Genomic DNA, 11,271 nt, shown 5'->3' with positions numbered 1-11,271 from the left:
TCTGCTTCCTACTCTTTGACTGTGCCCTGGAGAAATGGCTTCGAACAGGGACTTGCAACTGGATACAGGTCTGTACCTGGTGACCCTTTGGCATTTCACTCTGGCAACAGCTGGTTCTTGCTCACACTCATATCTGGTCTCTTACCACCTAACAAAGCTCTTTGTCTTGTGCTTTGTTTATATACCTTTTACTGGTTTCTGTCATTGGACTGTGGCCATGCTGGGGCACCACTTTGAAGGATTCTTAAGTTCGGTACTTATCTTATTAGTCTCTTTTGCTGAACTGCTAAGTTACAGGGATGTAAAAAAACCAATACTGCTTGACAGGCAGTGGTGGGGCAAAAATACAAAGACACACACACACACATAAATATACACACGATAGGCTTCTTTCAGTTTCCATCTATGAAATCCACTCATAAGGTATTTGTTGTGCTGGGACTATAGCAGACACCTTGCCCAAGGTGCCACATAGTGGGACTAAACCCAAGACCACATGGGCAGGAAGCCAGCTTCCTGCCCCATACAGTAGTGCCTGTGCCTTTTGAAGAACTTGTACTCAGAATCTTGGATTCTTTGATAACATTTAACAAAGGCGCAGGAGTGGCTGTGTGGTAAGTAGCTTGCTAACCAACCACATGGTTCCGGGTTCAGTCCCACTCTGTGGCACCTTGGGCAAGTGTCTTCTGCTATAGCCCCGGGCTTACCAATGCCTTGTGAGTGGATTTGGTAGACGGAAACTGAAAGAAGCCTGTTGTATATATGTATATATATATGTATATGTATGTGTGTTTGTGTGTCTGTGTTTGTCCCCCTAGCATTGCTTGACAACTGATGCTGGTGTGTTTACGTCCCCGTCACTTAGCAGTTCGGCAAAAAGAGACCGATAAAATAAGTACTGGGCTTACAAAGAATAAGTCCCGGGATCGATTTGCTCGACTAAAGGCGGTGCTCCAGCATGGCCGCAGAACAAGTAAAAGAGTAAATATTAGTTATAGTTACATTAAAAAGGGGCCATTGTAATTCCCCAGATTATAGAGCAACCTAACTGCAAGTCAACCGTAAATACCTGGTTTGGCAACCCCAAACTAAGGGGTGCAACCTATCTGCTGGTGCGACCTACCTGTGAATATATACAGTATATTAAAATAACAATCTATGTAACAGATCGTTATTTTATAATGTATACACAAACATATAATGGTACTAACTGTGATGTATTGTCACAGGGTGAAGGTATGTGGCTCAGTGGTTAGGGGATTTGGATCACAATCCTAAGATAGTGAGTTCATTGCCTAGTGACATGTGTCCTTGGCAAGACACTTTATTTCACATTGCTCCAATTCACTCGACTGGCAAAAATGCATTGTACCTTATGTTTCAAAGGGCCAGCTTTGTGACATTTTGTGCCACACTGAATCTCCCTTGAGAACTACATTAAGGGTACACATGTCTGTGGAGCGCTCAGCCACTTTCATGCTAATTTAACGAGCGGGTTGGAACAACTGGAACCCCTGTAGTAAAGATTGTTTGCCAACATAATATGGCAGTCCTGGTTTAGGACAAATGTTGCTGTAATTTAGCCCCAGGAGACATCGTCTCCAGCTGGCTATATGACACGATCTGTGTCCTTATATTTTCAAACAAGGGAATGTAGCACCCCCACTCGAAAATATAAGGACACAGACAGTGTCATATATAGACAACGGGAAATGATGTCTCCTGGGGCTAAATTACAGCAACATTCGTCCTAAACCAGGACTGCCATGTTACATTGGCAAACAATCTTTACTACAAAGTACTGTTGCTGAATATCTCTCATTGTGAGATTTAAAAATAGTAATTTTCCAACTGGAACCTTGTTGTCATAACCAACAGAGCGCCAGTTTTTGACTTTGACCGAAAACCTTCTCAAAGAGACTTATGATGGAGCTGCTTTTGCATCAGACTTTCATCTTGGCAAAATATCATGTAACATTTAATGATATCTTTTAATATTGCACCACATGTACCCCTCGTTCATGCAGATTAGGGTTGTTATACATCTAACAGATCTCATTACATGTTGCTGAATACTCATTGCAATACCCTTAAACACCCAACCGATCCCTCAGCTCATCTGCACCGCATTTTTCACAGAGGTTTACATCATACACTTTACTAATTAAGGTGACGAACTGGCAGAATCATTAACACACCGGGCAAAATACTTAGTGGCATTTGGTTCGTCTTTATGTTCTGAGTTCAAATGCTGCAGAGGTCAACTTTGCCTTTCATCCTTTCGGGGTTAATAAAATAAGTACCAGTTTAACACTGGGGTCAATGTAATCAACTTAATCTCTCGCTCACACTTGCTGGCGTTGTGCTAAAATTTGAAACACATTATACATCTCACTGATCCTATCTGACTCAATCCTCTCCAGAGATCTTCACTGATCTTCCATAAACCCCATATCTTACTACCTCTTATGGTACCCCTTAAGTACCCAGTTAACCTTTCAGCTTACATGTTCCTCACTTTACATAAAGATTAACATTATATATCCCATATAGACCCTGAAGCCCACCTCACTTTTCTCCAATCCCCCACAGGCATTCTACATCCAGTACCCACTTTTCACTGACATAGTGTACTGAAATTCTTGCATGTCTTCCTTACAAATCTACCATTCCATATGAAGAAAGACATGCCTAACCCTTATGTTACTCTATTTTTGTTGAAATATACTGTCTTTCAATTAATTTTAAAAATAATGAAAAGTTTAATTAAATAACTTGCTCCTTATTAACCTCGTGTTTGGAACATAAATCGACATAAAATTTTGATGGACGGTTTTACTGTGAATAACTTTAACACTTCAGCATTTAAACTAGCCATATCTGGCCCAAATATTCCACCAGTTGTATGCTCAAAATGACCAGATCCAACCTCTCACACTTACCATGCAATGCCATTCTTAAAATAAGCAATCACATTATCAAAATCTCAAAGTTATGTGATGATGCGTGATTGATTTAAAACAAAATGAAATAATAAGCTTTATATTTAACAGTAATCTAAATACTGAAGGCTGAAAACAAGAAGGTTTTATCCTAGAACCAGAGACAGTCTCAGGCTGGGTGGCACCAAAAAGGTTAAACTTCACAAATCTTTTGGTGTAAATCTTAAATTTTAAAAAATTATGGTAACATTGCTCTTTAGCCCAGTTTTCTTTTTCTTTCTCTCCTTTTTCATTCTCTGCTCTCTTTATTCCCTTTTTTCTTTCATTCTCTCCCCCCTCTCTTCCCTCACTGTCATATCTCTTTTCTTCCTTTCTTGCTCTCTCTTTCTCCCCATCTTTATTTTCTCTTCCCTTTTTCTGCTCCGTTATTCCCTCCCATCCAAGGTCCTCCCCAACTGCTTACTTCATATCACCTCACTTCATTGCAGATAGTAGTAAGATAGTAAGTTGTTACTGGAACTAAACTGGGGAAAGTCCTTTTTCAATAGACTAGCTTCCTAACCAGTGGTTTGACATTTCTCTCTCGTTTGTCATGAATCAACATCATTGTGTGTCATTCCGTAGACTGTATCTAACAAAATATCAAGTTCAAGCCAAATTGCTCCTCTTAATCTAATTTAGTGTCTGCTGTACATTATATGCTAACGAGGATCTAATCTAATTTAGTATCTGCTGTACATTATACACTAACGAGGACCTACATTTAATTAAGCTGACACTGCTGCAAGAAATGAAGACTTGAAAACAATATCAAGCTGTGTGGAAAAAAAAACACATATACAAACACACACACACACACACGTACAGACACAGGCCGAGGCATCATACACACACAAACACGCTGAAATATCATACTTACACACACAAACACACACTCACACACACACACACACACACACAAACACACACACACACAACACACACACATGCACACACGTACAGACACAGGCCGAGGCATCATACACACACAAACAAGCTGAAATATCATACTCACACACACTCACACACACACACACACACACACCACAAACACACACACATGTATACACAAGCTGAGATATCACACAGACACATACACTCACATACATACACTCACATACACACACACACACATACATACACTCACATACACACACATGCTACTTAGCTGTGTCCCTGTCTGGTTTTCTGAACGTCTGCATGTCTGTCTGTGTGTCTTGTGTCTGCAAACGGTCACAGTCCAATGGCTGAAACCAAAGGATAGGAGAATCTTTTATTGAAAAGTCCAAATGACTTGGTCTCTGTCTTTTGTCAGGCTCTTGGAATATGAGGGCAGCTGGGCGAAGGGGACAGAAGAGTAAGGGACACACACACACACACACACACACACACACACACACACACCACACACATGAAGTATTTATTACAATAAAGAGGAAGAGTGGCAGGAAGAGTAGAGCCAATGAATGGAATGGCAGGGTTTGGGAAGAGAGGGAAAGACGGGGGGGGGGGTGAGAAGCATTAAGGTGGGAGAGGAGAAGTGAGAGGTAAATTGCAGTGAGAGTAGCAGAGAAATGTGTGAGGGGAACGAAGAGGTGAGAATAGATTGAGAGATTAAGATATATGGCTATATTAATATAGCTGTATTGATGCTGATGATAAGAGGTTGACAGACACATCAGAGGGGAGGAGGTGCTATGACACTTTCACTGTGTCTCTCAATTTTATTGGGACTTTGGCATCTTTTTTTTTTTTTAATTATTAAATTAAAAATGGCTGGAAAATTTTGTCTTTTACAAAAGAAAAATAATTAAATATTCTCTATTAAAAATTGGCTCTTGAAGCAAATTCTGTTTTTTGCAGAAAGGGAAATTAATTTTTATAATTAGTCATTACAAGGAAAGAAAAATGTTAAATAATGTAAATAATGTATTTGGAATTCTAAGGAGATCAAGGAATTGGACTAACATGAAACTAAAGACAGAACATTAGAAAGGTCAAGGAAAATTCATGGACTTAGACGCCTTCACAAAGAATGTTGTGATTAATTCTTTTGTTAAAATATTTCTGTTGAGATATATTCTGCGTTTGCTTCAATAAATTTTGAAAATTGTGAAGAATTTATTAGAATGTCTTTGTCATTTATTAATCTGGTGTTTGGAACATAATTTTGGATGAAATTTTGATGGAATCTAAATCATTTTAACCCTTTTGTTACCATATAGATGCAGACATGGTATGTGGTAAGAAGCTTGCTTCCTAACTACATGGTTCCTAGTTCAATCCCACTGCATGACAGCTTGGGCAAGTGTCTTCTGCTATAGCCTCAGGCCAACCAAAGTCTTGCTAGTGGATTTGGTAGATATAAAATTAAAGAAGCCTATATGTATATACATATATATATATATATATATATATATATATATATATATATATATATATATATATATATTATATAGAGAGAAGAGAGAGAGAGAGAGATAGTGGTACAAATGAACAAATAAAATTGCTTGGGTTAGATATACAATATATATATATAATACTATATTTGTTCCACGTCCTCGCGTTGTTGTGTTTTTTTTTTGTGCTTTCTTGTTTGGATTAACTATATATATATATATATATATATATATATATACATACATACATACATGTATACATGTAAATGGAGAGAAGGCAAAGATTGAAAATTTTCAGAAGAATATTCAAGTATAAAAATATAAATATTTATATATTAACAGAGCAAACTTAGACAAAGTACAAAGACAGAAAATGAAAACGAAGAAGATATCGTGTTACCACTCCAACAGCTGTTTCTGGGGGTTCAGAGTTACTTTATAATGTTAGTAGATGTACATACTTCACCAGCATATGCAACCAGTAATGGAAGCGAATAAACATTGAGTGAATCCAGCCTCCTGAAGACTAGTGTTTCGAACATAAATCTTGGTGGAAGGTGACCACTGAAATTTCAGATTACTTTCAAACAGAAATTTTGAATGATTTGAACCAGGTACCATCGATGTAACAGACCTATGGTGATAGGTATTTCAGCAATGAGCACCCCATTTTTTTTTAGCCATAGTGTGTCTAGGACTACATTATTTAACGTATCTGTCTTTGTTGTTGTTTAGAACCAGGTCAGTCTTCATCCAAACTTATGATCAAAGGTATTCTGGCCATGACCATCCCAGTTTTTATTTGACCACAGTGTGTATATTACTGCTGTTTGATTCTTTGACTTCTCTCCAATATTTTTTTCTTTCTCAGTGTTTTTCCTTCAAAAAAATTGCTCAAAAAATATTCTAATATTTCTTTATTATATTTCAGATGTCAAAATAATTGTTTTACTCAAGTGACATTTCAACATATTTGTATACAAACAGTGAGGTAAGTTGTATATATTTCATTGTTTTTAAATAGGTTTTACTGAAGAATTTATCTCTTTATTATAATTATTGAATGAGAGAGCAGTGCATGCCATCAAAGTGACACTGGGGTTAAATATACGAAGCCCACTATACCCATCGTGACTACCTGTCTGACAAGGGTACACCAGGCACATGCATCACAACCATATGTGCGCGACATGGTTGTTATTATTATTATTACCTTCGCCTTAGCGAAGGCAAAGGTATTGTTTTCAGTCGTGTTTGTTTGTTTGTTAGTTTGTGGACAAGATATTTCAAGAACTGCTGGATGGATTTGGATGAAACTTTCAGGGATGCTTGGCCTTGTGACTGGCACAAACTGATTAGATTTTGGGATTGATCCGTAACCAGACAAGGAGTCTGGATTATTTTCCCTGTTTTTTTACTTAATTTTTGAGAGCAGTCGGGGTCATTTTTAGTATTCTCATTTTAAAAATCATCTCCAGCTAATCGTTGAGAGGATGTTGGTGTTGCCTTGGCAGAGATTTGCGCTCTCTGAGTGCTCGTTATTATTATTATTATTCAAGGTCTTGTGCCTAGGGTAGAAATAATAATAATAATAATGATAATAATAATAATAATAATAATTATTATTATTAAGGAGGCGAGCTGGCAGAATTGTTAGCATACTGGACGAAATGCTTAGTGGTATTTCACTTGCCACTACGTTCTGAGTTCAAATTCTGCTGAGGTCGACTTTGCCTTTCATCCTTTTGGGGTTGACAAATTAAGTACCAGTGAAACACTGGGGTCGATCTAACCGACTATTTCCCTCCCCACAAATTTAAGGCCTTGTGTCTCCAGTAGAAAGGATTATTATTATTATTATTATTATTAAGGTGGTGAGCTGGCAGAATCATTAGCATACTGTGCAAAATGCTTAGAGGCATTTTGTCACATTCTGAGTTCAAATACCGTTGTGGTTGACTTAGCCTTCCATCCCTTTCAGGGTTGATAAAATAAGTACCAGCCGAGCACTGGGGTCAATGTAATCAATTTATTTTCTCCCCCCAAATTGCTGGCCTTGTGCTAGAATTTAAAGCCATTATTATTATGCTATATATTGCTGTTGAACCACAGCCCATGATTGAGGGGTAACAATCCTTCTTGCTCTTTCTGTTAAGGTCCCTCTATGCTGTTCATGCATGCCCTTGCTTCGTATCAAGGTCTTTCTAGATGATTCTTGATGATTTAAGTTAACAAGTTCTCTGCCTAGCACACAGATTAAGGTCAGGTTTGCTGAAATTTCTTCTTGAATTCTTCATCACTGGGCCCAAATCCTTAATAATAATTGGCACGACCGTAACCATGACATTATAATTTCAACATTTGAATATTTCAATCTTCAATTTGGTAAAATATTCTGAACTCTTGATTCTGGTATCAAATATGTGTTTGTATGTGAGTATAAGATGTCATATAAGATACCTTTTTTTTTTTTCGTCAATGATCACAATGTCTGGCTTGTTGTTATGTGTATTCTCCTCCCCACCACCTTCGGTATACTTTTCAGTACTAAAATGGGTGCAAACTTCTTGATAATTTCTCCTATACAGATCCGGCTTCTTCATTGTCATATGATATTGTCCAATCAACATTAAATTTACCCAGTAAACAATTTAAACAAGACTGGCAGGCACCAAAGACACCTCCCAGATTAACCAGAATTAATTTCTCAAATTCTTATAAAAAAAAAAATCCCTTAAGAAGAATCCCTAAGTTTTTTTCTTTTCATTATTATTACCAAGAAGTACTTCCCCATCACTATAACTACTACTACTGCTACCACCACCACAACCACCATCACCATACTATCATCATTCATCACCGTCACCGCTAACGCCACCACCAGCACCACCACCACCATAACATAAGGGAGTTTTCATCAGTTTAGTGCTAATTGTATGACATATGGTTTACCCAAACCTCAACCTCTCACCCTTAATGTCTAGAAAGACCTGTGAAATAACAGAAAACTGTAAGGCCGGCAGGGGGCAGGGGGATTTTTAGGAACCCCTCCCCCTCTGCACCAGACTACAGAAAACAAAAAGAACAAAAGAACGAAAACTAAACCATTTGTTGGAGAAATACACACACACACACACACACACACACACACGTACGTATATGAATGTACACGCACATATATACATACACACATGCACACACACCAACACACACACACACACACATATGAATATATATTTTTTTATTCTTTTCAGCTCAAAGCTGCGGCCATGCTGGGGCTTCGCTAATATATATACATACATATTTATATATATATATATATATATATATATATATGTACACATACACATACATATATATATATTTATATATACACACACACATCTATTGTTTTATATATATATATATATATATATATATATATATATATATATATATATATATGAAAAGCACCATTCGAGTGTGGTCGACGCCAGTGCCACCTGACTGGCCCCCATGCCAGTGGCATGTAAAGTGCATTCACAACACTCTTGAAGTGGTTGGCGTTAGGAAGGACATCCAGCAGTAGAAACCTCACCGGATCAGATTGGCGCCTGGTGCAGCCTCCTGGTTTGCCAGTCCTCAGTCAAACCGTCCAACCCATACCAGCATGGAAAGCAGACGTTAAACAATGATGATGATGATGATGATGATGATGATATATATATATATGATCCATGCCAGCATGGACAACGGATGTATGATGATGATGATGATATATACATATATGTATATATACACTCATGCACACACGTAGATATATGCTCAAATACAAACACACACACACCCTCCCATACTGGTTCAATGGTGTTTAATTACATGGCATATGGTGAGAATTTCATTTGAAAATATTGAAAAGAAAGAAAAAGATATGAAGGAGGAGGAGGAGGAGGTGTGGTGGTGATGCGGTGGTGGTGTTTGTTTTATTTGTAATTTTTTTAGTCTTTGATTGCTTCAAGCTTCATCAAATTTGTAATTCTTGCTTTTAATTAAGGCAGAAATACTTAGAAATGTTTTCTGTCCACCCCCCACCCCAAGACTTCTGTCTTTTACGTATAAACACATACACATACATGTGACTATATATATACATACATACATATATATAATACATACACACATGTGTTCATATATATGTATGCATACACATACATGTATGTGTGTGTGTGTATATACATACATACACACACACACACACACACACACACACACACATATATATATATATATAATATGTGTATGTATGTATACACAACACAGCCATGCATACACAAACATCAACACATGTGGGCATACACATATATACATCAAAGTATACTCAGATACACACACAGAGCAGCCAGTGCAAACGCTTACCATTTATCTCTTATTAATTTCAGTCATTGGACTGTGGCCATGTTGGGGCAATACCTTGAAGGGCTTAATAAGGCAAACCAGTTCCACTATTTATTTTTTTTAATACCTGGTATTTATTCTGTTGCTCTCTTTTTGCCAATCTGCTAAGTCGCAGGGATGTAAACAAACCAACACTGGTTCTCAAGTGTTAGTAGAGGACAAACACACCCGAGGACATGTACCAAGAGTGATAAAAATCAAACATCCGATCAACATGGTGTTTGGAGTGATCACTAATGATGGCAGCATTATTCTTCCATTCATTGTAAGGTGGCGAGCTGGCAGAAACGTTAGCATGCCGGGCAAAATGCTTAGCGGTATTTCGTCTTCCGTTATGTTCTGAGTTCAAATTTTGCTGAGGTTGACTTTGCCTTTCATCCTTTCGGGGTCGATTAAATAAGTGCCAGTTATGCACTGGGGTCGATATAATCGATTTAATCCATTTGTCTGGCCTTGTTTGTCCTCTCTGTGTTTAGCCCCTTGTGGGTAGTAAAGAAATAGGTATTTCATCTGCTGCTTCGTTCTGAGTTCAAACTCCGCCGAGGTCAATTTGCCTTTCATCCTTTTAGGGTCCTTTAAATAAGTACCAGTTAAATACTGGGGTTGATGTGATCGTCTTGCCCCCTCCCTGAAAATTTCAGACGTTGTGCCTATAATAGAAAGAATTATACTTCCATTCATCTTCCCACATGGCCTCACACTCAACACGGAGGCCTACATCAAGTGCCTGGAGGAGGTAGTGCTGCCCTGGGTCAAGAAGGTGGCTGCTGGAAGACCCTGTGTCTGGCAACAGGACTCTGCACCATGCCACACAAGCAGGAGAATCCAGTCATGGCTGTCGGACAATTTCTGCGACCCCATTACCCCTAACATATGGCCACCTAACTCCCCAGACTACAACCCCCTTGATTATTATGTGTGGGTCACAGTTGAGCGAGTGGCATACAGAACTCCTTGTAACACTAAAGATGAATTGAAGGCAAGGATTATGACAGCACTTACCAACTTAAACAAGGAGACCGTCCAGAAGAGTTGCAGGAGATTCCAAAGTCATCTAAAGGCCGTGGTTGAAGCCAATGGCGATTTTTTTGAATAAATTTACTCTTTAGTATTTCAAGATATTTTTATGTAATTTTGGTAAATATATCTGTTAAAATGAGATGCGAGTGTTATTTTCATTTTTGCGTAATTTAGACGACACCCTGTTTATGTCAAACTTCTGAATTCATTTCCTATACACGTTTATGCTTTCCCATTAGTAATCCTTTTCTGTTTGTGTACATGCACGCACACACACACACACGCACACAGACATAAACGTTGTTTTCCTGTCAAGTTTATAAAGAAACGATCTAACATTGAACTGAAGGATTACTCAATATTTCTTTCCGTAGAGCACATATTCATGAAACTTATTACAGCAAGAGGGGTAACAGTGACTTCAAAGTTTTGATGTT

This window comes from Octopus sinensis, linkage group LG15 (assembly GCF_006345805.1).
Source record: "Octopus sinensis linkage group LG15, ASM634580v1, whole genome shotgun sequence".
NCBI classification, from domain to species: domain Eukaryota; kingdom Metazoa; phylum Mollusca; class Cephalopoda; order Octopoda; family Octopodidae; genus Octopus; species Octopus sinensis.
The sequence above is the reverse complement of the archived record's forward strand: the minus strand, read 5'-3'. Positions refer to the sequence as shown.